This window comes from Erinaceus europaeus, chromosome 10 (genome assembly GCF_950295315.1).
Source record: "Erinaceus europaeus chromosome 10, mEriEur2.1, whole genome shotgun sequence".
In the NCBI taxonomy this organism is placed as follows: Eukaryota; Metazoa; Chordata; class Mammalia; order Eulipotyphla; family Erinaceidae; genus Erinaceus; species Erinaceus europaeus.
Window position 1 is genome coordinate 10,322,044 of NC_080171.1, and position 24,962 is coordinate 10,347,005.

Here is a 24,962-nt window from a genome sequence, read left to right on the forward strand (position 1 = left end):
CCGAGTGCTCCAAGCAGGAGGAAACACACAGATGTAAAAGTGCTACGCAGCAACTGGGTTTGGCGCATTTGATGAACAGGAGACCAGTGTGGCTGAAAGAGAAGAAAATGGGAAGCCAGCAACCACATTCTTTAAGACTTTGCTGGCAACTGGAAGAACTTTGGCTTTTACTGTGATGAGAACCACCCAACAATGATCTGCCCCTAGAAGTTATGCCTCTTCACCTTTGAGAGAAGCATCAGAATCTATCGTTGGTATGGCCTAGGTGCCATTCAAAGTTAGCCATTATCTGGTGAGACTTCGGTTGGTTGGGTGTTGCTGACATCACGAAGACGCTATCTTGAATGAGCTCAGGAGGGGGCTGGACGCTGCTGCAGTGACCTCAGCCTCCAAATACAGGTGAGTGACTCCATGTATCTTTGGCAAAAGTCTAGAAGCAACAGGAAGGAGCAAGAAGTGGCCAAAGCTTGGGGGACAAGGCAACAGCTTTAGAGGCAGATGAAGCCTCTGTATATTAAAAAAAAAAAATTATAATCTGAACTCTTTTACAAACCCCGTAACCATCTGTAAATTCAAAAATAATCCCTCCGCACCTCAGTGTCCTCGGTTTGGCATAATAACAGCAACTATCTTTTAAGATCTTTGCGCTAAAATGTATTTTGCACAGCACCTAGATAATAAACACTTATTGTTGTTCAGCAGTAGACTGAACTGACCAACTCTGAAATTTAGACATCAATTCTTTTCATTTTATTTATTTGTTTTTGCCACCAGGGTTATTACTGGGGTTCAGTGCTGGTATGACTCCACCAATCCTGATTGACTTTTTTTTTTTCTTATAGAGGGTGAGAGAGCAATAAAACAGAAAAAGGAAAGATAGCACAGCACCACTCCACAGCTGGTGAAGCTTCTCCCTTGTAAACCCCAACTCAGCTCCCCACACATGTGTGTATGCCCTGTTGGGTGAGCCACCTCTCCGGCCTCTCTCCGGCCTCCAAGATCAATTCTGTAAACTCCATTTTTCCCTCTGGAAGGTAGGTGCAATGTTATCTATTTTCTAAGATTAGGGACTGGAGCTGGAAAGATATTGTGGTGGCCTGGCCGTGGCACACCTGGTTAAGTGCACACATTAGTGTGCAAGGACCTGGGCTCAAACCCCTGGTCCCCACATGCAGGCATAAAGCTTTAGGAGTGTTGAAGCGGGCTGTAGGTGTCTCTCTGTCTCTTTGCCTCTCTATCTCCCCCTCCTTTCTCAATTTCTCTGTCTCTGTCAAGTAAATAAACACTTTTTAAAAAGAAAGGTACTGTTGTGATCTGGAATGACCATATTCAGAGAGTTGGATAGGTGAGTGGAGTCACAGACCAAAAGCCTAGGCCTGTTTAAGGGATCGGGTTAGTCCAAACCTTTCTGATTTATTTTATTTTGCTGTAGTATAGCCTCTACCGGTGTGGTAGACCATTTCAGATAGGAAAAGAGAAACAGAGACCTAGAGAGACCAGAGCACTAGGGTGCAAAGCTTTCCCAAATATGATGGAGATGGTGTATCCTTGCTGGTCCAACCTTTTTGCCTACCAAGAAACATTTACATTCCTGGGTTGGACAGAGGGCATAATGGTTATGCAAAAAGCCTTTCATGCCTGAAGCATCAAAGGTCCCAGGTTCAATCCCGAGCACCACCCTTCACCAGAGCTGAAACTACTCTGTAAGAAAAAAAAGAAAAGACAAAAAAATTACACTCTTGGCTTTTGGAATGGGTTTCACTGGGCAAATTATCTTCTCCAATCTTCCATCATTTGCAAATTAGGGATGACACTCTCTAAAACACCAAGAGTAAAACGACAAAGGAATGTTAATAAAGGCTCCAGACAGAGACAGCTTTCTACGGGGGTGACTGTTACCTTTATTCTTTACCAAACCCAACCCCTCCAGCAGCCTACCCATTCGATGCCAAGAGGAAGCTGGGAAGGGCACACACCTTCAATTTCCTTTGCCCAAGCCTGCTTTTCCCCTGTCTGCCCATCAGTCGGCGCCTGCTGCCATCTTTTTCTTTTTTTTTTTTTTTTCTCCCAGGCTGGCTTTGGGGGCTGCGGTGACTCTGAGCTCGCTGGTCACATGTCCTGCCAGGTCTAGGGGACCCCGGTGCGGAGCCGCCGCCGGAGGAGGAGGAGGTGAGTCTTCCCGGAGCACCCCAACTGCCCAGTTCTCCCCTTCCTCGGGGCCCTGGGGTGCAGCCAGGGCTCCTCCATGAGGATGACCAGCCTAGGAGACACCAGACCCCCACCGCCACCCCCCACCCCCCAGTATCTGAGTGTCCACCTTGGCGCAGGTGTCCCCTGCGCACAGCCTGCCCTGCGCGCCCGCCTGGTGGCAGCAGCCGCGGGGGCTGCGGGGCTGCGGGGCCGCGGGGCCGGCGAGAGGCTGGCGGGCGTGGCGGCGACCCCGCGGGGCTCCGGGCCGCAGCGCTGCGCAGGGAGGAAAGCTGCCCGGCCGGGGGTGGGGGTCTCCCTGCCCCTCGTGGGTTGCGGCCAAGCCCGGGGGAGCCCCGGCACTCGCCCCCGCACAGCCCGCAGGCAGCTCCACTGGCCGCCCGCCCCTCGGGCCCGTGGACACCGCCCCGCAGCAGCCCGCAGGCCGGGCAGGGCGCACCAGGCCCGGGGAGGAGCCCTCCCCGCCGCCGGGAAAGACCTTCCCGAGGAGCCATCGCTGCCACCGAGCACCCCTGCCCCGCTTCTGCCCCCGCGGGGAACACACACTGGGTGGGAGGACCGCCCAAGGTCAGCGGGACTCTGGTCTCCTCCCCTTCTTTTTGGGGGGCGGGGGGCGGCTGGGAGCACCCAGGCTTGTCACCACCCCCATTCACCCACCCACTTCTTCCGGACTTCGGGGTTCTGGTTGCCGCATTGCACCCCCACCCCGGGGCATCAGGGGCTCACCTGGGGTTCTTGCTGGGTGGGTGTGACCCGGGCACTCCCTGCCCTGCCCTGCCCTGCTCTGCCCTGCCCCGCTAGGTCCCAGGGACCTCCTGGCATGCCGGATGGATCTTCTGGTCCCAGCATGAGGGCCATTAGGAAAATCTGCAGGTCTTCTGTGTTTGGAGCATGGTTGCCTTTCCAGAAGGGAAATAAATCTTGAAGCCTTTATGGGGGTGCATTTCTAGAGCTGAATGTATCTGCCTTGTTTAATTCCAAACGTGTGTGTGTGTGTGTGTGTGTGTGTGTGTGTGTGTGTAGGATAACCTTAAGGGAAAACATTTTGAAATCGAGAGTATAAATGAGAAAATAAAGACAATTTCAAACTCTTCTAAATGGTTGCAATGTGTCTGGATATCTTAGAATTTCTTCTGCATACATAGTACCGGAAATATCTTGTTTTAATTGAACGTCTGTTTGCCCTGGGGCAACCAATACCTTTTCCTCGGAACATTGGCCAAAGGCATTTATGTAGGTGAATTGACTGTTAATTGTTTTTGCCTCCTTTTCAATTAGAGTATCTTTCTGTTTCTAATTTTTTTTAAAGGTGTATTCATGTATTATTGAGAGAGAGTAGAAACAGAACAGAGCATTCCTGTGGCATATGTGATGCTGGGGGTTCTCCTGCTTCTTGGCCACTCTGATTTCTTAGAACATTATTAAAATAGTTCTAGGCCCGTGAAATAGCTCTCTTAAATAGTGTGCTGTTTTGCCATGCACTGGACTTGGTTCTGTTGTAAATACTGTCCAATTAGAATTAATTGTCAAGGTAAAAGATAAAAATCGAAGCAACATGTTTATTCTTTTTCAAAAGGGTGTGCCACCAACAGTGACAGGCAGAAACGCCCCCACCCCCACCCTTTCCCCTTTTACATCTGGCAGAACTGTCTCCACCCTTGGGCTGGGCTTCAGAGCTCACCATCTCCCTGCTGTCTAAATAAGGAAAGGAAGAGAATCTGAGGGTCTCTACCATCTGAACCTAAAGAAAACAGAACTAGTGAGCACAGGTGGTTATAGATAACAATTTATTAAACATTTTTGTGCTAAGTAATTGTTCTATGCACATTCTTTTGACAAGAAGACCTAACCATCTCTTACAGTCCTTCCTTTTTAAATTTACTCACTCTTCTCTTCAAACTGAACTAACATTCGCTGACTTTTATGATCCTCGGACACAAGAAATCATGTAGAATCTTACTCTGTGCGCTTAGCCGGGTGCACCACCGCCAGACTTCCCGATGTAGAATCTTAAGGCTGCCTACCGGCATCCCACTAACTAACTAGAGAGGTTAAGACAGAGGTTCCCATCACTTTGAATTTTTTCTTTTAAACTATACTTCTAGTCAGCCTGGAAGAGGGTCATCAGTACCTGTTGCTGAGGACTTATTCTGATGCAGTCTCCGCCCCCAGGTTTTTCTATGCCCCACGTTGGGCGCCAGATGTTGTTACGGCCATCTGGTGTCGGGCTGCTCCGCTGAGAAGAGAGCGGACATCCAGAGCAAAGGGGTACACAAATCTTTATAATAGGATGGGGGGGGAGGTTTGGTTCAGACCACGTGGAGCCAACCGGCAATGGCCGACCACGGGGGGAGAGCAGGGAGCGAGACCTCAGAGAGGGAGAGCCGAGAGCCCAGAGAGAGAGAGAGGGGAGGGGTGAGGGGGCTTTTTATTGGGCAACAACCAGGGGTGACGTGTAGGGCCAGGACTGGTTGAAAGGGGGCACTCTAGGATTTAGCGGGGCATAGAAAAACCTGGGGGCAGAGACTGCATCAGAATAAGTCCTCAGCAACAAGTACCATTGGTCCTTGAAGGGCCTTAGTAACAGTGCCACTGGGTGTGATATTGTAAGGACTAAAAGTACAGCCCTGCCCTCCAAACATTATACCACTTCCTCCCTTTCTTGCTAATACCATCCTGTTTCCCCATGCCATGTAGCTAGTAGTGTTTGACTTGACGCTCTTGTCAATGTCTGTCTAGTATAATTTATAATTCTGTTTATTATAATAAATGTTATTTATTGACTGCATTTTGTTTCTGATGGCCCACCAGCATAACAAGGACTCAAGTCTATCAAATACCTGATCCTTAGCCTTAAACTCATTAGCAATCCTTGTAGGTACCCCTAGACTGTCAAGACAGATACACAGTTCAAGGGAACCATGTGCAGTGCTCTCCCTTTGCTGATGGTGATGGCTCTCTGCTGCAGAGACTGAAGTGCCAGGGTCAATGGTGTAGCCAGTTGGACCAAAGCACAGGTACCTGTCCATCTGGGAGACACCAGTCCCCGAAGACCCTCCCTCTGTAGTAACACTGGGCATCCGATTGAGGCATGTGGAAGTTCGAGGTGCTGCAGGCAATGTATCCAGAAATGACCAGGATGTAGGAGCAGGCTTTCAGTTCTCCCACTGGGTCAGTAAACTCCTCACCATGCTTACAGAGACAGGAAGAGGGGTTCACAGTCCCCGCAGTGAAGGAAGGCTGCAATCCCTGTGTGGAGCTATGCATCTCTGGAAGATCACTGATGGTATCTTGCAGGTCATGTCTCTCCATGAGTCCCAGTCCTGGAACAGTGCCATCATGCTGTGTAGTCTGTTGGGAATAGTTATCTTACTTAGAGGGAACGGAATCATCTGATTCTGGTGCCTTCCAGTAGCAGAAACATAACAATTACTCCTATATATGACTTGCACTGAAGATGTGATCCACTATACCCTGGCGTTTGTGTCTCTATAGTCTGTCTCTAATTCTAAAGTCTGTTTTAAATCTTGCACTTCTGCTATTTTTATCTTTTTCACATTGTTCACTACGTCACTAACGTTGGCAGAGAAAGAAAAAAGGGGAAAGTTGCAATGGTTTCTGGTGAGTCAGTAACTTGTCTATCTGGCTCTACAAATCTGATAACTGGCTTCTTTAAAGGATCTCTATCATGGATATCTGCTCCAAGACCATACAACCTAGATACAATATCTGGCTTAGTATCTAAACTAGAGGGACCCTGTATAATTACTCTTAAAAGGCTACACTGAAAAATAGGACAATCAGCGGGGACCTGTAACTTTGAGAGAATTAAGGCAAGGAAAAAAATAACTAACCAAACTCCCGTAGGAAGGCTAAGTGTATGGAAGAGAAGCCCCAGACACCTCAGACTAGATGACACAAGGCCTTGAGGAAGGTCTCCCAAACCCTGTGGTAGATCTTATCCTGATGGGTCTAAATCCTGCCCCTCCAAAGGCAGTCACTGAATTCTACATGATCCCAGCCTCCTTAGAGAGATGTTCTTATATATCCTGAGGCTAACCTTCCTCTTGTGCAGGGCCCCAAATTCTGAAAGAGTATGAGCTCTTTCTATGGTCTGTTAAAGTTAAGAAACTGTGTTCTCACATTCCTGGAATGTCTCTTGAATCTCTGCTGAGAGAGTTTTCTCATGATCACCACCTCTTTATTTGTCCTCCCACTTTGTCTCAGCAAATAATAATATGATAAGAGAAATGAACAAAAATTTTGTGATTTCTTGAACTTTTAGGGGGCTTGTAGGGTCATTGAAAATCTCCCATCCTGGGGCATTGCGCTTAGCTGAGGTGTTGTAGTCGCCTGGGTCCACTGGCCCCTTCCCTCCAGTGGAATAAGTCCATCTCTTTTCTGCCACTTCCACTGCAGTCTCCTTGGTCAGTAGCACCATGAAGGGCCTGTCCCAACTAGGCTGCAGCTTCTTTCCAAGTCTTTATCAGCATGTAGTTCCCAAGGCCGAATGGGTGGACTGTGAATTCTAGCAGTCATCTGGGCTAGAAGTCCCATCTTCCTGACAGAAATTAAAGCACAAGAAATGGCCAACATGTAATTCTGAAGAAATTGGTCCTTGGTCACCATAGTGGGGAGATCTAAAGTCCTCCCTTGATATGGAAGTTCATATAATATAAGGGACTGCTTCTTATCTCGATGCGGAGATGTCCTTATTCTTTTTTTTTTCACATTATATATATTTTAAATTTATTTATTGGGGAATTAATGTTGTACATTTGACAGTAAATACAATAGTTTGTACATACATAACATTTCCCAATTTTTGATATAACAAGACAACCCCCACTAGGCCCTCTGTCATCCTTTTTAGAACTGTATTCTCCCCCCCACCCACCAGAGTCTTTTACTTTGGTGCAATACGCCAATTCCAATTCAGGTTCTACTAGTGTTTTCTTTTCTGATCTTGTTTTTCAACTTCTGCCAGAGAGTGAGATCATCCCATATTCATTCTTCTGTTTCTAACTTATTTCACTTAAAATGATTGAGATGTCCTTATTCTTAAGAGAGCTATAGGTAAGCATTTAGTCCAAGGTAGTTGATTATCCAGCATGAGCCAAGTGAGTTGTTTTTTGTTTTTCTCCCCAAGGTTTGATTTATCCTTCTACCCTTTCTATAGATAAAGACTGCCAAAAAAAAAAAATATATGATAGGCCAGTCTTTCCATCAACCAGTATAAATTGTATTTTTTTTAAATCTCTAATTGTTTCAGGACCTGGTTCAGTGTATATAATTTACAAGTCTTTGCAGGCCAATCAATGACTAGTAATCCCACTCTGTCTACGAAAGTCTGGGTTATTTCATCTATTAATGTCAAGCTAATATAAATCCTGGACCCTAGGGTCATCTTCTCAGTATCTTAGCATTAATTCGAATAGAGTACTTGTTGGAATTTGTTCTAAATTGGACTCATTTTTTTTTTTTTTTTGCATTTGGGAATTCCCACTTCAGTCAGTGTATTCCCCATTTTATATATAGGAAGTGATTCTCCTAAAGTGTAAAAGATGTAGACTGCCCCAGCCCATTCATCCTCTGCCCAGAGTCTTCTTGTGCACTGACAGCCCACTCAACCAGTAATTCTTTTTTTTCTATTTTATTTTGCCTCTAGTAGTTATGAGCTGGGACTCGATGACTGCATTATGAATCCACTGCTCCTGGGGGCCATTTTCCCCCATTTTTGTTGGCCTCGTTGATATTGCTGTTGGATAGGACAAGGAGAAATTGAGAGAGAAGGGAAAGCCAGAGAGGGGGAAAGAAAGACACCTGCAGACCTGCTTCACCGCTTGTGAAGTGACTCCCCTGCAGGTGGGGAGCCGGGGGCTCAAACCTGGACCCTTGTGTGTGTCCTTGTGCTTCTGCATGTGGACTTAACCCACTGTGCCACGGCCCGGCCCACTCAACCGGTAATTATTGCATGCTGTGTCTCAGACCACTCAAGCTCCACCCAGAGGTTTCTTCAGTGTTGGCTAGGGTGACCAGCCATGCCCCTCTCTCCATCTCACACAGGAGGGGAAATTTTCTACCACCAAGGCTTACATATAATCTTACCTTGGTCTGTGTACAGCCACCTAGCTGGCTTCTGCAGTATCTTTTGTTCCAATTCAGCAGGTCTTCTCCGGCCCCCTTGCATTGTCTAGGGTCCCTTGTAGGTGCCAGAGAGGAAGGGTCTGTCCTGCTGCAGGTCACCCTACACTGGGGTAAGGTATGCCTCCCTCAGACAGGACTTACCTAACTCACTCCGGACCTCAAGGTCATCCTGAATGAGCCCCCAAATTGTTGTAAATAATGTCCAATTAAAATGACTTGTTAAGGCAAAGGATACGTAGTTGAAGCAAGGCGTTTTTTTTTTTTTTTTTGCAAAAGGGCGTGCAGCAAACAGTGACTATCAGGCAGTAAGTAGCACGCCCCCCTCATCCTCCCTTTTTTTCTTTTTTCCTCCAGGGTTATTGCTAGGCTTAGTGCCTGCACCATGAATCCAACGCTCCTGGAGGCCATTTTCCCCCCCTTTTGTTGCCCTTGTTGTTGTAGCCTCATTGTGGTTATTATTATTGCCATTATTGATGTTGTTCGTTGTTGGATAGGACAGAGAGAAATGGAGAGAGGAGGGGAAGACAGAGGGGGGAGAGAAAGACAGACACCTGCAGACCTGCTTCACTACCTGTGAAGCGACTCCCCTGCAGGTGGGGATCCTTATGCTGGTCCTTGTACTTTGCACCACATGTGCTTAACCCACTGCGCCACCGCCCGACCCCCCCCTCTCCCTTTTTTCACACCTGACTCAGAACTGTCTCCTCCACTCTTGGGCTGGGCTTGAGAGCTACAGTCTCCATACTGTCTAAATAAGGAAAAGAGAGTCTCTCTGTTTCTCTTTCTCTCCCTTTCTCTCTCTCTCTCTCTCTCTCAGATAGGACAGAGAGAAATCAAGAGAGGAAAGAGATAGACACCAGCAGATGGGGAGCAGGGGGCTCGAACCGGGTTACTTCTGTTGGTCCTTGCTCTCCCGCCATGTGCACTTAACCCTCTGCGCTGCTACAGCCCGACCCCCAAGAAGAGAGTGTCTCTTTTGTAGGATTGGTAAGCACTGCAAGTAACTATTATCTGAACCTAAAGAACACAGAATTAGTGAGCACAGGTGGTTATAGGTAACAACTGATTTAAAACATATTTTTGTACTGAACAATCATTCTGTTCATACCTTTGGAGAGAAGACCTCACCATCTCGTACAGTTCCAGCCTGGGCCCCACTACATGGAAGGAAGCTTCCAGTGCTGTGGCCTCTTTCTTCCTCTCTACCTCACTGTCTGCTCTGACTCTGTTTTTAAAATAGATAAATAAATAGCCAGGTGGTGGTAGAGAGCACATAATAGATCCTGGTTCAAGCCCCAGGCCCCCACCTCAGGGGGGAAGCTTTAGGATTGGTGAAACAGTGCTGTAGGTGTCTCTCTTCTTCTCTATCTCCCTTCTCTCTCTCTCTCTCTCTCTCTCTCTCCATCTCTCTCTTTTTAATTTTCTTTTAATTTATAAAATGGACACAATGACAAGACCATAGGATAAGAGGGATATAATTCCACACAATTCCCACCACCAGAACTCCCTATCCCATCCTCCCCCTCTCCCTCCCTTTTTGTTGGTATGCTTTTAAAACCCCTTCTGTTTCATTTGGTTTAATCCCCCCCTGCATTCTATTTACATAACACTGTATTCTATTTACATAACCTCTGTTAACAAGCACCACCCTCCCTCCAGGGCATTGGTGGTTTAGTGGTAGAATTCTCACCTGCTCCGCCCCCTCTCCTTGTCATACCCTGATTTTCACCAGTCACTTTTCTCTCCACCCTCTCTATGTCACATCCTGTTCACACCCTACTTGGGAAGTATATATAAAGACAACATTGTTCCTTTTAGTTTAGAGCTTAGCTTAGCTCGGCTTAGATTGCGCTGTGTCCTACATGAATAAAGAGATACTGCGTACAACCCAGCCATGAGTCCCGGGTCGTCTGTTACCCGCCCGTGAAGCCAGCCCGGCGAAAACAACATAGCCCGTCGAAAACAACACCTCTTAAAGACTTTCTTTTCTTATGAGAAACTTAAGAGGAGAGAGAAAAAGAATCAGATATCACTTTGGTACATGTGCTGCGGGGCATTGAACTTGGGACCTCATCCTTGAGAGTCCAATGCCTTTTCTGCTGCGCCACCACCTGGATCACCCCTTCCCTCTCAATTTTTTTGTCTCTACCCAAAGTAAATAAAATGAAAAATATTGAAATAATACATTAAAAGCTCTAAAAATTAGTAAAAAAAATATTATTTCTGTCATGAGCATTGCACAGTCTTCTCTACTTAGCTTAATGTTCCTCTGAGGATTTTTTTTTTTTTTTGCTTTCAAGAGTATGTAAGTTTAAGTTGTTCATTTAGTTGAATCTTTTTTTTTTTTTTTGCGTTACAAATTCTACTTGAGGATCTTCTTGAGAAAGGCTTTCCTAACTCAAATTTATGTAAACATTCTCCAGTATTTATAAACTTTCATTAATATAATCATAATAATCACGTGTGCCCTGGTTGCATTACAGGTGTCTGTATATTCAAGCAACAAAATTGTTTCACTAGCAAAGGATTTTTAATATAGTGCTTATTCTAGTTTACACTGTAGAGACATGATTGACTTTTCTTGAATAACTAGCCAGCGGTTGCATATTAAGTTCACCCCCTCACACACAAATCTCCGTCATTATATCGCTCCAGCTATGATGGATGAAACTGTTCTGGGGGAGTTTATTCCCCCAACATTGAAAAGTTTGTCACACATTATCTCAACAAAGAATTGAGGAGCGAGCATGATTATTCAGGTACTTTAAACTTTATTTGGGAAAATTGAGAACATTCACATGTTAGGGAATGAGAAAGAGAGAAAGAAAGAGACAGAGACAGAGAGAGAGAGAGTAAAAATGACCAAGTTAACACTCACATGATGGTCCAGGCCCAGGGGTCTTGCTTGGAAACCTCAAACCCCACCTCCAACTTTCCAAGCTGCACCTGTAACTGCTCCTATTTTCTGGGTGGTACCTTGTCCCTTAACAAAACTATTATATATATTTTTTCTATTTGTGGCTTTTTGCACCTGTCAGCATAATTTGGTGTGAGTATCATGTTATTTTCATTACTGACATTTTAAAAGAGACAAATTTTCTAGTTCAATCTCATTATTTTTCTCACCTAAAAATCAGTTTTATTAAAGTATAGTTTTAATGCAATAAAACGCACCATTTAAATGCATGTTTTACTGAGTTTTGTCACATCTATACACCCATGTAGCCACCATTACAATAAAGTGTCATGGAGCACTGTATAAACTGATGCCTTCATTGCATAGAGGACTTGAAGTCTGCTGCAAGACGTCTATGCATACTTGAGATGTGCCACCGAAGCTTCTAGTCATACGAATTCCAGATGATCTTTAAAATTCTTTTGTGGACTTTACCAACTTCTCCACACTCCACCAAAATAAACAACCAAATCATGTTTGAATCTCTATTAGATCTTTTTTTTTTTTTTATGACAAAAGTCCTAAACTCAGGGCTCTGACTGTAATATTCACCATCGCCATGAATGTTACAAATTTTATTTGTTCAACTGAATGTTTAATAATGATCACAGACATAGCACATCCCTCTGTTGACATGTAAAAAGAAACAGGGAATTCTCACCTCTTCACTAAATCATATGTCATGGTATAAATACATCCTACCGTGTACATTCTCCTCCAAGTTGCATTGACTGTTTTCCTTAAAGATTATATTGTCGGGACCAGGTGGTGGTGCACCTGGTTGAGTGCACATATTATAATGAACAAGGACCTGGGTTCAAGCCCCTAGTCCCCACCTGCAGTGGGGTGGGGAGCTTTAGAAGTCTCTTTGTCTCTCTCCCACCCTATCTCCTCCTTCCTGTCAATGTCTCTCTGTCTCTATCAAATAAATAAAAAATATTTTTATTTTATTTATTTATTTGCATCCAGGGTTATTGCTGGGGCTCGGTGCCTGCACTACAAATCCACTGCTCCTGGAGGCCATTTTTTTTTCCTTTTGTTGCCCTTGTTGTTTATCATTGTTGTTATTATTGTTGTTGTTGCTGTCTTTATTGTTGGATAGGACAGAGAGAAATGGAGAGAGAAGAGGAAGACAGAGAGGGGGAGAAAAAAAGAGATACCTGCGAAGTGAAGTGACCCCCATGCAGTTGGGGTGCTGGGGGCTCGAACCAGGATTCTTACATTGGTCCTTGCTCTTATCACAATGTGTGCTTAACCCACTGTACTACCACCTGATAATATATATATATATTATTTATTTATTATTGGATAGAGACAGAGAGAAATTGAGAAGGGAGGGGAGATAGAGAGGGAAAGAGACAGAGAGACACCTGCAGCCCTGCTTCACCTCTCATGAAGTTTTTCCCCTGCAGGTGGGGACCGGGTGCTTGAACCTGGGTCCTTGTGCACTGTAATGTGTGCACTTAGCCAGATACACCACTTCCTGGCCCCAAAATATATATTTTAAAAGATTATATTGTCTGATTTGTTACAACAAACTGTCATACCCTGGTTCCTTAGGGAGCAAAAACCATTTTATATCCATAGTTCCAGAGGCTGAGTCTTTTTTTTTTTTATGGAAAAGTAGAGACGGGGGGGGGGGGGGGGGAGAGACTGAGACTATAGCGGTAGATCCTCCTTCAGTGTGGTAGGGCCCAGACTTGAACCTGGATCGAGAGCACAGCAAGTCAGCACACTAACCAAGTGAACAATCTCACCAGGCCTAGAGGCAGGAAGTCTTAAAACAGGGTTCCAGCTTCATTAGTGAGGATGTTCTTCCTGGTGAACCAGGGCTGCTCTCTCCTGGTGTCCTCATTGTTTGAGAACAAGAGCACAGCAAGGAGGAAGCAGGCTCTTCCTCTTCCCTCCTACCCTCCCCTCTCCCTCTCCATCTTAGTCCCCTTTCCTCTCCTCTTCTTTTCTCAACTCATTTTATTGGGGGAAATAATGATTTGCAAGACAGTTGTCACGTGAGTACAGCTTCTTGTCTGCCCATGATAGGTGTTTGCACCTACCTTCGCATCCCCCCCCTTCACAGACTCTACTGCCACCTTCATGTTGAGAATTCAGTTTTTAATTTATTACTTCTAGTAGTATACAAACATTCCATTCATATCAAAGACCTAGCTAAGTTTTTTTTTTAATATTTCGGATTTATTTCTTTTTGGATAAAGACAGAGATAAGGGGGTCAGGCGGTAGCACATCGGTTTAAGCACATGTGGCATGAAGCACAAGGACCAGCATAAGGATCCCGGTTCGAGCCCCCGGCTCCCCACCTGCAGGGGCGTCGCTTCACAGGCGGTGAAGCAGGTCTGCAGGTGTCTGTCTTTCTCTCCCCCTCTCTGTCTTCCCCTCCTCTCTCCATTTCTCTCTGTCCTATGCAACAATAAAGACAGCAACAACAACAGTAAAAAATAAGGGCAACAAAAGGGAAAATAAAAAAATAAATATTTTTAAAAGATTTATTTTTAAAAAAGACAGAGAGAAATTGAGAGGGGAGGGGAAGATATAGAGCTGTGAAGGATCTCCAGGCGCCCCCATCCCCACCCCCACCACTCCACAGGTGGTGGGGACCAGGGGCTTGGGCTCACATCCTGGTGTACTGGTGTACTGTAATGTGTATGCTCAACCAGGTGCACCACCGCTTGGCCCCATAAGTTTTTTTTTTTAATGTTAGTACATATAAATCTTTCTCTTTTGATGTCTCCATATCCTTGTATAATCTAAAAACGTGTTTCCTGGTTCTGGGCATTTTCTTTTCCCTTCAGCTTTTCCTTTCCCTTTACTCTATTCCTTTTACACTATTTACACTTTTACACTACTCTATTCCCTTTTACACTATTCCTTTCCCTTTTACTCTCTCAGCTTCCTTACGTTTACTGTGCGCTGTGAGCATTCTTTGAACAAAGCGTGTGTTAGCATTCTTCAAGGTAGATTCCTAGAAGTAAGATTATTCTTCCAGAAAAGACACGCATTAAAATGTTTACAGTCATCATCCCAACTCTCTGTCCAAAGGTCGCACCAATTTATATTAAGAAACCCAAGATTACTTGTGGAGACACAAAGAGAGAGAGAGAGAGAGAGAGAGAGAGAGAGAGAACTATAAACACCATCTCCCTGGGCAGCCAACTGAGGGAGATTTTGTATTCTATTTAAATGCAGAAGTTGGGGTTGGAAACAGCTTCTGTCTTGAGCAAGATGGGATATGTGTAAGGATATGCCTTGCTCAAGGTTCTGATAAATGAAAAGATTAAAAAAAAGTTTCAAAACATAAAGTGTTTTGCTATATATTAACTCACCATCTTTAGATAACAAAAGGGGCCATTTATTAGACGGGGATACTTTCGCTTAAAGAAGAGTGAATTCATGTTCTACTTAATACAGATATGAAATTGGGAGACAGGAATTGCTGGGGGTGGGTGGTGGCTCACCTGGTTGAGCACACATGTTACAATGTGCAAGGACCAGGGTTCAAGCCCCCCAGTGCCCACTGGAGGAAAGCTTTGCAAGTGGTGAAGCCAATGCTGCAGGTGTCTCTCTTCCCCTCTCCTTCTCTATCTCCCCCCTACCCTCTCGATTTCTATCTATATCCAATAAATAAAATAAAAAATAAAATAAATTAAAAAAAAGAAACTTCTATATTAAAAGAGGGAGAGAGAGAGAGAGAGGAACTGCTGTCTCTTTCATTAGTGAATCTTTCCAGCTGAGAAAAAAAATAATTTTCTCCACTTATTAAAGACTTGTCAAGTATCTTCCAGTAGAATTTCATAGTATATGTGTGTTGTGCATATTTTTTTTTAATATCACTTTTGTTGCCCTTGTTGTTTTATTGTTGTAGTTATTATTGTTGTCGTCGTTGTTGGATAGGACAGAGAGAAATGGAGAGAGAAGGGGAAGACAGAGAGGGGGAGAGAAAGATAGACACCTGCAGACCTGCTTCACCGCCTGTGAAGTGACTCCTCTGTAGGTGGGGAGCCAGGGGCCTCGAACCCTTGAATCAGGATCCTTAAACCAGTCCATGCACTTTGCACCACGTGTGCTTAACCCACTGCGCTACCGCCCGACTCCCCATAGTGCATATTTCTTAAGTTTATTCTGAGATAGTTTAGGTTTTATTTTGTCCACATGCCTGGAGTTTCTTTGACCCATTAACCTGGTGATGATAGCAAGTGTGTGTGTGTGTGTGTGTGTGTGATAGTTAACATAATCTTTTACCAACTACATTCTGAAAATGTGTTCCAATTTCTGGTGCCTCTTCAGCTAATTTTCCTGAGTTCCCAATCTACATAAAGTCAATGTTGCATATTAGCTGGGAAGATCATTTCTGGAACCTGTCTACTAGGTCTCAAGTTTTGCCACGGACAGAAAACTTCATTACCTTTGGGTACAAATTAATTGTCTCTTAAGTTTTTCCAGCCTTCGCTACCTGCACTGAAATTTTTCCATACCTGTGTATAAAGACTTAAGATATCTTTGTTTCTGGTGCAACCACTTAAGTTGTATACTCTTTGCAGATTTAAACCATGAATGCAGTGCTGTCAATTGTAGTCAGCATGAGACGCATTTGGGCTTCAAATCTTATCTTATAACTGAAGTTTGTGCCTGTTTACTCACCAACCTCATATTTCTCCACCCCCAGCCCCTGGTGGTGAACATTTTATTCTGCTTCTAGTTATTTTCAGATCCTACATAAAAATGATATTATGGGGAGTCGGGCTGTAGCGCAGCGGGTTAAGCGCAGGTGGCGCAAAGCACAAGGACCAGCATAAGGATCCCGGTTCGAACCCCAGCTCCCCACCTGCAGGGGAGTTGCTTCACAGGCGGTGAAGCAGGTCTGCAGGTGTCTATCTTTCTCTCCTCCTCTCTGTCTTCCCCTCCTCTCTCCATTTCTCTCTGTCCTATCCAACAACGACAACAACAATAATAACTATAACAATAAAACAACAAGGGCAACAAAAGGGAATAAATAAATTAAATAAATATTTTTAAAAAATGATATTATGCAATATTTGCCTTTCTCTGTCTTATTTCACTTAGCACAATCCCCTCCCTGTCATAAAAAATAAAATAAAATAAAAAAGGGAGGGAGGAAAATAAAAAGATTTCCTTCATTTGTTAAGGCCGATATATACATTCTTTTATCAACAAATACTTACTTTGTTTACATATCTAGAAATCAAGAAGCTCACTGCTAGCGGAGTTTCTCTATAGGATAAGTCCTCTCAGCTCAAAGGATGTAGGACAGTACATTGAACACACACACATATTTAACCTTATTTTTGCTAAAGTGGTATATTATATGTACTGGTTTGTGTATTGAACCATTCTTGCATCCTTGGAATAAATCCCACTCAATCATGTTGTCTGATTTGTTTGATAAACTCTTCATTTGATTTACTACTATTTTGTTGAGGACTTTTGTATCTAAAGTTATCATTGTACTGTTGTTGTAGTGTTTGTCTGCTACCTGGTTAATATTGACCTTGTAAAGTGAGTGTTTCTTCCACTTCTTTTTATTTTGTTTGGAAGTATTTGGGAAAGATTGATATCACTTCTGTAAATTTGGTGGAAGTCACCAGTAAAGCCCTCTGAGCTTGAGCTTTTTTTTTTTTTTTTCCTCTGGGATATTTCTGATTCAATCTATGACTTATATGCAGGTAGGAGAACCTTAGCCAGGTGCCAGGAGCCTGAGATCTGAGGCTCTCAGAGTGGAGAGTAAAGAACTTCAGTCACTTCATAGTTTAGCTCAAGAGTCTGGAGGGACAGCACCTGGACACCTGGAGATGGGAAGCTGTCAGGGGTGTCAGTGATCCGAATCAAGGCAGAACATTTCTTGATAAACAAAGTCAAAAGGAACAGGAAGATAAACACAATAGGGACAAATGTCAAAAAACAAATTGCATTCAAGGTGTGGGAGACATCAAGAATGTGTTAATCCTTGATTACAATGGCCCTTCTTTGAATGGCCTGAGTCAGGTGCAATTTTCTGAGGCCCCAAGAAATATTCACCTCACTGTATTGTGCACAAACCCCAACCCCTTCAGGGAAGGGGCCAGAGGTCTGAGATACAGGTGAACATTCAAAGCCTCAAAGCCTGCGGGCTACTTATTTAACTCTGATGCTCTTCATACTTCTGTTTTAAGGGGGAGGGAGTTCTGACAAAAACGGAGAGCCTGAGGCCTTAATTACTGTGCGCTTGTTAACAATTAGCCAAACCTGTCTTACAAAACATGAAGGTGAAATCATTAAATTAAGTGAAATCATTATAATTTCTACAAACAACAGGGATCAAGAAATCTGGGATCAGAAAACGTCCACACAATCTCTCTTTTTTTTTTTTTTTAAGATTTTATTTATTAATGAGAAAAATAGGAGGAGAGAGAAAGAACCAGGCATCACCCTGGCACATGTGCTGCTGGGGACTGAACTCAGGACCTCATGCTTGAAAGTCCAATGCTTTATCCACTACGCCACCTCCGGGACCACCATGATCTCCTTCTTGTGATCTATCTGATCTTTTTTTTTGGGGGGGTGGTAGTGATGGTAGTGGTGGTGGTTGTAATGTTTTACAATACAGTTGTTGACACATGGGTGCAATTTCTTATCCCACCAAGATAGGTGTCTGCAAAACACTCTCAACCCAAATTAGATACAAATTAGGACCTGGAAACCCACCCCACCCCCATCCTTCCCTGTCCTCCTTCCCCAAAGTCCTTTGCTTTGGTGCAATACAACAACCATTTGCAAGAAAAACAAAAACAAACCAGTAGCAATACATCAAATTGGAGAGCTAATTTTTTAGTATATAATTATCCATAGCAGTTTTTTTGTGATACTTACTAGTTTTATACTAGTTGTAATGTTTTATTTATGATTTTATTTCAGTATTTACTTTTTGCTTAGCCTAGCTAAAGATTTATAGATTTTGCTTACTTGTTAAAAAAAAACAACCTTAATTTTACTTTCTATCATCTTTTTAGTCTCTGACTTATTTCTACTCCAAAGTGTTATTTCTTTCCTTCTTCTCCTCCTCTTTCCTTCTTTATTCTTTTTTTTAACATTTATTTATTTTAAAAAGGAGACTGAAAAAACTATAGGCTAAGAGGGGTACAGCTCTACACATTTCCCAACCAGAACTCCGTATCCCATCCCCTCCCCTGATAGCTTTCCTATTCTTTATCTCTCTGGGAGCATGGACCCAGGGTCATTGTGGGATGCAGAAGGTGGAAGGTCTGGCTTCTGTAATTGCTTCCCTGCTGAACATGGGTGTTGACCGGTCGATCCATACTCCCAGCCTGTCTCTCTCTTTCCCTAGTAGGGTGGGGCTCTGGGGAAGTGGAGCTCCAGGACTTCTGTCCAGGGAAGTCTGGTCAGCATCATGCTGGCATCTGGAACCCTATGGCTGAAAAGAGAGTTAACATAAAAAGCCAAGCAAATTGTTGACCAATCATGGACCTAAAGGCTGGAATAGTCCAGATGAAGTGTTGGGGGGGGGGGGTTCCTCCATTTTGTAGATAGCTAGTAGGCATATTTTAGTTATATTTCAAAGGGCCTATAGCTATATTAGTTTTTTTTTCTCTCTCTTTGAGCCTGAAATTGGATATGCAAGGTGGATCCAAGTTATTGTCTGGGGGAGATGTTGTCATGGCTGGAAAAGGACCAGAAAGCTGGATCAGGGAAGAGAGTAGCTCCCTAAATAGGGAAGGCGTATAAATATTGTTGACTATAAACCCCATCGATTTGATTTTGTCTGGGGCCCATATTCAGCTTAGGAGCCTGTGTGACCTCTGCATCCCTATAGATCTGAGCTCACATTCTGTGGTCATGACTAGGAACATTCCAAGCTGCCCCAATATCAGGACCCATCTTCCTCAGGTGTAGCATAGAGTATGTTGTCCAGCCTCCCTTTGGAGGATGGAACATTCTCTACCGTTGTTAATCCAAGTCGAGGGCAAGGTCCTATGGGGGCCCACAAAGGGGTCATTTTTGTTGTTCCTGATAGAGATGACCTATAACAATGGAGAAAGGAATTTATTTGAGGTCTAGGCCCATCATGTCTGTTTGGGAATCTCAGGACTCCCTGATTAGGGCCCCAGCTGATGGGATGGCCTGATAGTAACTAAAGAGTCATCGTTAAAGTATGCCAGTCTCTTGTCCTCTTTTGCAGTCCTTGCTTTGCAAAGGTTAGCTTTGGAGTGAGTGAGAGAACTGTAATAGGAAGTAGGTGAGGAGGGTATCTAAGTCTAATTAGATACTATTTCATTAGGAACTCTATACTGACTATTGTGTACTTTTGCTTTTTGTACTATTGTGTACTTCTGCTTTCAGGTATATATTTTGCCCTAGTTTATGGATACTTGTGAACATCTGCTCTATCTCATAGGACCTGTTCTATATCTAGGTTTTGGGACTTTTTTTTAAGAAAGTGAACCACCTGGAATGGAATGAGAGGATACTCTGAAAGGAAAGGTCTCACCCGAGTAATGAAGCTCAAGGGTTGTCATTCCACACCTGAAGTCTCTGGACACAGTTTGAAGTGAAGCATGCTGGGGTGGTACTCGTTGCATTGATTCTCCTTCCTTATTCTTAAAAGAGAGAGAGAGAGAAAGAAACCAATGTACTTTTCTGCTATTTCTGAAGTCTTGATTGTTTTGTCTGATTTTTATGCAGTGCTAGGAGCTGAAGCCAAAGCCTACATCTCTGACTTCTTTGACCACTGGTTGTTCAGAAGCATATTACTTAATTTTCACAGACTTGTGAATTTTTAAGTTAACTTCTTGTTATCATTTTTGATTGCTCTTTAAAGGTTTTTGGAGTCTTTGGTCTCAGCCTTTCAAGGGGCAGGTTACAAGGGTGCAGGTGGTCTCAAGGATTTTAGTGGAGGAATATTGGTGTTTTGGTGGGGAGATTGATGTGGCCATACATTCTGAAGAAATAAAAAAAGATTGTGCTTCTGAAGCCAGGAGGTGGTGCTCCTGGTTGAGTGAACATGTTATCATACACAAGGACCTGGGTTCAAACTCTCATTCCTCATCTGCAGGGGCAAAGCTTTGCAAATGGTGAAGCAGGGTTGCAGGCATCTCCCTGTCTCTTTTCCTCTCTGTCTCCCCCTTCTCTCTTGATTTCTGACGGTCTCTAGCCAATAAATAAGTGAAAATAATAATAAGAAGAAATGGTACTTCTAAAACATATCAGGGTCACCTGAGAAGCAAAAGCTTCTATTAAAAAAAGTAGTTTTGTAGCCTAATATATGACTTGGCCTGGAGAAATTTTCTGCGTGTACTTGAAAAGATGTGTATTTAGCTGCTGTTGAAAGAACATTCTGTATCTGCCTGTTAGAAACATCATGTACTGGGGATAGGGGGAACGCTGCTTGTTTCCTCAAAATTAAAAAAGTTCATCACACATTATCTCAACAAAGAGTTAAGGAGGGAGCATGATTGTAAGGAATTTTAATCTTTATTCAGGAAAACTGAAAACATTCAAATGTTAGGGAGAGAGAGAGGAAGAGGGGGGAAGAGAGAGAGAGAGAGGGAGAAGAAGGAGGAGGAGGAGAGAGAGAGGAAAGAGAGAGAGAGAGGAAGAGAGAGAGAGAGAGGGAGAAGGAGGAGGAGGAGGAGGAAGAGGAGGAAGAGGAGGAGGAGGAGGAGGAGGAGAGAGAGAGAAGACCTTTCTCAAATGATGACCTGGACAGACAGCCCAAGAAGCCCCCAGCTCTAGCTTTTAACACCCAAGCCCTGCCTGCACCTTTCTTTCTTTCTTTCTTTTTTAAATTTTTTTAAAAAATTATTTATTTATTTTCCCTTTTGTTGCCCTTTTTTTATTATTGTTGTTGTAGTTTTTGTTGTTGTTAAATGATGTCGTCATTGTTAGATGGGACAGAGAGAAATGGAGAGAGGAGGGGAAGACAGAGAGGGGGATAGAAAGATAAGACACCTGCAGATCTGCTTCACCACCTGTGAAGCGACTCCCCTGCAGGTGGGGAGCTGGGGACTCGAACGGGATCTAGGTGGGGAATTAGAAAGTTGTGTGGAGGGAGCTGGGCAGTAGCGCAGCGGGTTAAGCACACTTGGCGCAAAGCACAAGGACCAGCATAAGAATCCTGGTTCAAGAAAGGTGCAGGGGGCTGGAACCGGGATCCTTCTGCGGGTCCTTGCGCTTTGCACCAAGCGCCGTCAACCTGCTGCGTGGACTCAACTCCCCGCCTGCACCTTTCTAAGCCACACCTGTCACCACTCCCATTTTCTGGGCGGTGCCCTACAGGTACCTGTTGTCTGATGACAATCATACCTAAGGTACATCCAGTGTTTCCTTTCAAATCCCTGTCTGAGTGATTTTACCACTGCTCTGTTCTTTGTTGTAGTTGTGCTAATCTTGCGGCTAAAAGGAGCCAACTCCTCAAGAGAGAAGCTGCGAGTTGGGCCTTCTGTCCCACCTGCCTAGTGCTGTGCTGGGCTATGGGAAAAGAGTGTGTCAGCCGTTTCTACCTGTATCAGTGTGAGTTTTTGTCTGTTGGAAACTCAAAGTTGTTGGTTTTTTAAAAATATTTTTTAATATGTATTTCCTTTTGTTGCCCTTGTTTTATTGTTGTTATTATTGTTGTTGTTATTGATGTCGTTGTTGGATAGGACAGAGAGAAATGGAGAGAGGAGGGGAAGACAGAGAGGGGGAGAGAAAGATAGATACCTGCAGACCTGCTTCACTGCCTTTGAATCGGCTCCCCCTTGCAGGTGGGGAGCCGGGGGCTCGACCCAGGATCCTTAGGCCGGTCCTTACACTTTGTGCCACCTGAGCTTAACTCTGAGCTACCCCCCAACCCCCAAGGTCATTATTCTTTTGCAAAAGTGCATGCCGGCAACAGTGGCCATCAGGCAGCAGCAGTGCGCCCCCCACCCCAGCCGTCTCCCATCTTTTTATAGCTGACGTAGAACTGTCTCCTCCACCTCTGGGCTAGGCTTCAGAGCTCACAATCTCCCGGTTGCCTAAATAAGGGAAGGAGGAAGAGAGTCTGAGGGTCTCCGCTGGAGGATTAGCAAGCACTGCGAGGAGCTGACCTAAAGAGTGCAAGACTACTGGCCACAGGTGGCCATAGATAACAATTTATAAAAAGAATTTTTGTACTAAACAGTTGTTCTATTCACGTCCTTTTGAAGAGAAGACCTAACCATCTCTCAGGCATTTGCCTAGGGAATTATGCAATTGCTGAGTTATTGGCACGTTCATCAGCTACTTCCAGATTAGCTCAACAGAGGCTGTGCCAGTTTAACTCATGCTCGCAAAACCTGTGAGTGCCTATTCAGCAGATCATACTTGACATAAGCCAGGGACGGCTCCTGTAGGAGACGCATTCAAGACTGAGAAAGAGCACTTTGTTTCTATGGAGAGGCAGGAGAGGCAAGGGAGTAACAATGACCCTGGTGGGCTAGCTCACCAGACAGGATATGTGTTTTGCTTTGCTGGTGGCCCACATTTCCATCCTGACGCTATGTGGGAGTGTCGTGGCATTGGGGTAGTGCTGGTGTTGTGGAATCTCAATCTCTATCTTTCATTTTGTAAATAAAGATTTTTGTTTATTTATTAATGAGAAAGTTAGGAGGCGAGAGAGAACCAGACATCCCTCTGGTACATGTGTGGCCAGGGATCGAACTCTGGACCTCATGCTTGAGGGTCCAGCGCTTTATCCACTGTGCCACCTCCTGGACCACTCTTTCTTTCATTTTTCTGTCTCCCTAATCTGAATGAAAAAAAAAATCAGACTGAGAGCTCCTGAAACCACACCCTGGCTCTGGAAAAAAGGGGGAGGAGGAGGAAGAGGAAGAGAAGAAGAAAGAAAAGGAAGAAAAGAAGACTCCTAGGAGGTCGGGTGGTAGCGCAGTAGGTTAGGCGCACATGGCACAAAGTGCAAAGACCGGCCTAAGGATCCCATTTCGAGCCCCCGGCTCCCTACCTGCAGGTGGGTCACTTTACATGTGGTGAAGCAGGTTCAGCAAGTGTCTATCTTTCTCTTCCCGTCCTCTCTCTCTCTGCATTTCTCTCTGCCCTATCAAACAACAGCAACATCAATAACAATAATAACCACAACAATAAAACAATAAAAAAATTAAAAAACAACAATAAAAAAATAAAATAATAAAATAAAATAAAATTTTTCCCCTTGATAAAACAAGGGGAAAAAATGGCCTCCAAGAGCAGTGGATTTGTGGTGCAGGTACTGAGCCCCAGCAATAACCCTGGAGGCAAAAAATAAAAATAAATTTAAAAAAAAGAAAGAAAAGGAAATTCTAGTAAGAGTTTCTTGAACAAAGGCCAGGAGATGGGCAAAAACTTAGTACCATCGATGTTCTGAAAGGTCCGTGTGTCTGGATCTGCCCTGCTCTCGGCCACAGGGAGCTACTGAACACTTGAAGCGTGACTAGTTGGCATTGAGCTGTGCTGTCAGAGTGAAGTCCACACGAGATTTCACTCAGTATGAAAAAGGCAACATCAGATTCCTAGTAACAGTGCAGCATGTTGGCCGCATGTTGAAATATAAATGTTAGTGTCCTGTGTTAAATTTTTATTTTAAAATTGAGCCCATTTGTTTTCTTTTTGGTTTGTTTGTTTTGTTTTATTTATTTTTTGCCTCCAGGTTATTGCTGGGGCTCAGTGCCTGCACCATGAAATAGCTCCTGGAGGCTTTTTTTTTTCCTTTTGTTGCCCTTGTTGTTTTATTGTTGTAGTGGTTATTATTATTGTTATATAGATGTCATTGTTGTTGGAGAGGACAGAGAGAAACGGAGAGAGGAGGGGAAGACAGAGAGGGAGAGAGAAAGACAGACACCTGCAGACCTGCTTCACCGCCTGTGAAGCGACTCCCCTGCAGGTGGGGAGCAGGGGTCTTGAACCGGGATCCTTACGCCGGTCCTTGTGCTTTGTGCCACCTGCACTTAACCCGCTGTGCTACCGCCCCGACCCCCTTTTCCTGACTTTTAACTGCTACAGTTCTCTTGGGTAATGCAAGAGGGATTAGGACAGCATGAACAGGAAGCCTTCACAGGACATGAAGACACCATTCTTGAGGCAGATTTAGGAATATGAATTCAACCCATTTTCAGTCCTTGCCTTTCACGTGAGTGGAAGTAACGTAAGACTGGCAAGGCAGTATGACTGACAGCCATGCAGTTCTTAACACCACTGTCCCAGGCAGATCACAGGGAGAAGCAGTCATTCCACAGGAATCTGAACATTCACAAGTCAGCAAGCCAAGGATTATATACTATTCAGTATATAATCTCTCTGCTTATTTTCCTCTTAAAATACCTAAAGCTCTGGGTCTCTTACCAGTACTAGGACAGCCTATGTCTCACCTCTGGGATTCCATAATATCATCCCCTGCTTCTGTTGCTGAAGTGAGACTTGATACTCGGCTTCCTTGAATTACTATGACATCATAGGCTAGAGGCAGATCTGGCATATTCACAACTCTTGGGAAGGACAAGCAGACTTCTGCAGTAAACAAATCCAACATCGTAGGTGGTGAAGCACAATGGCTTATTCTGTTTTCTTCACAACCTGGTCCAGTCTAGACTGGGAGGGTCATGGGAGGTGAGCAGTGAGAGGAACCTCTTTTCC

The 24,962-nt window shown here is 44.2% G+C and overlaps 1 protein-coding gene across 1 annotated transcript in view; it reads left to right on the forward strand.

Annotated features, from left to right (window-relative positions):
* Positions 1-2,377: 2,377 nt before the first annotated feature.
* PGAP4 (post-GPI attachment to proteins GalNAc transferase 4) overlaps positions 2,378-24,962 on the forward strand; it is a 29,365-nt gene continuing 6,780 nt past the window's right edge. Inside the window, exon 1 of the mRNA XM_007526770.3 lies at positions 2,378-2,775. The gene's annotated coding sequence lies outside the window, so the exon portion shown is untranslated. The remainder of the gene's footprint in view (positions 2,776-24,962) is intronic.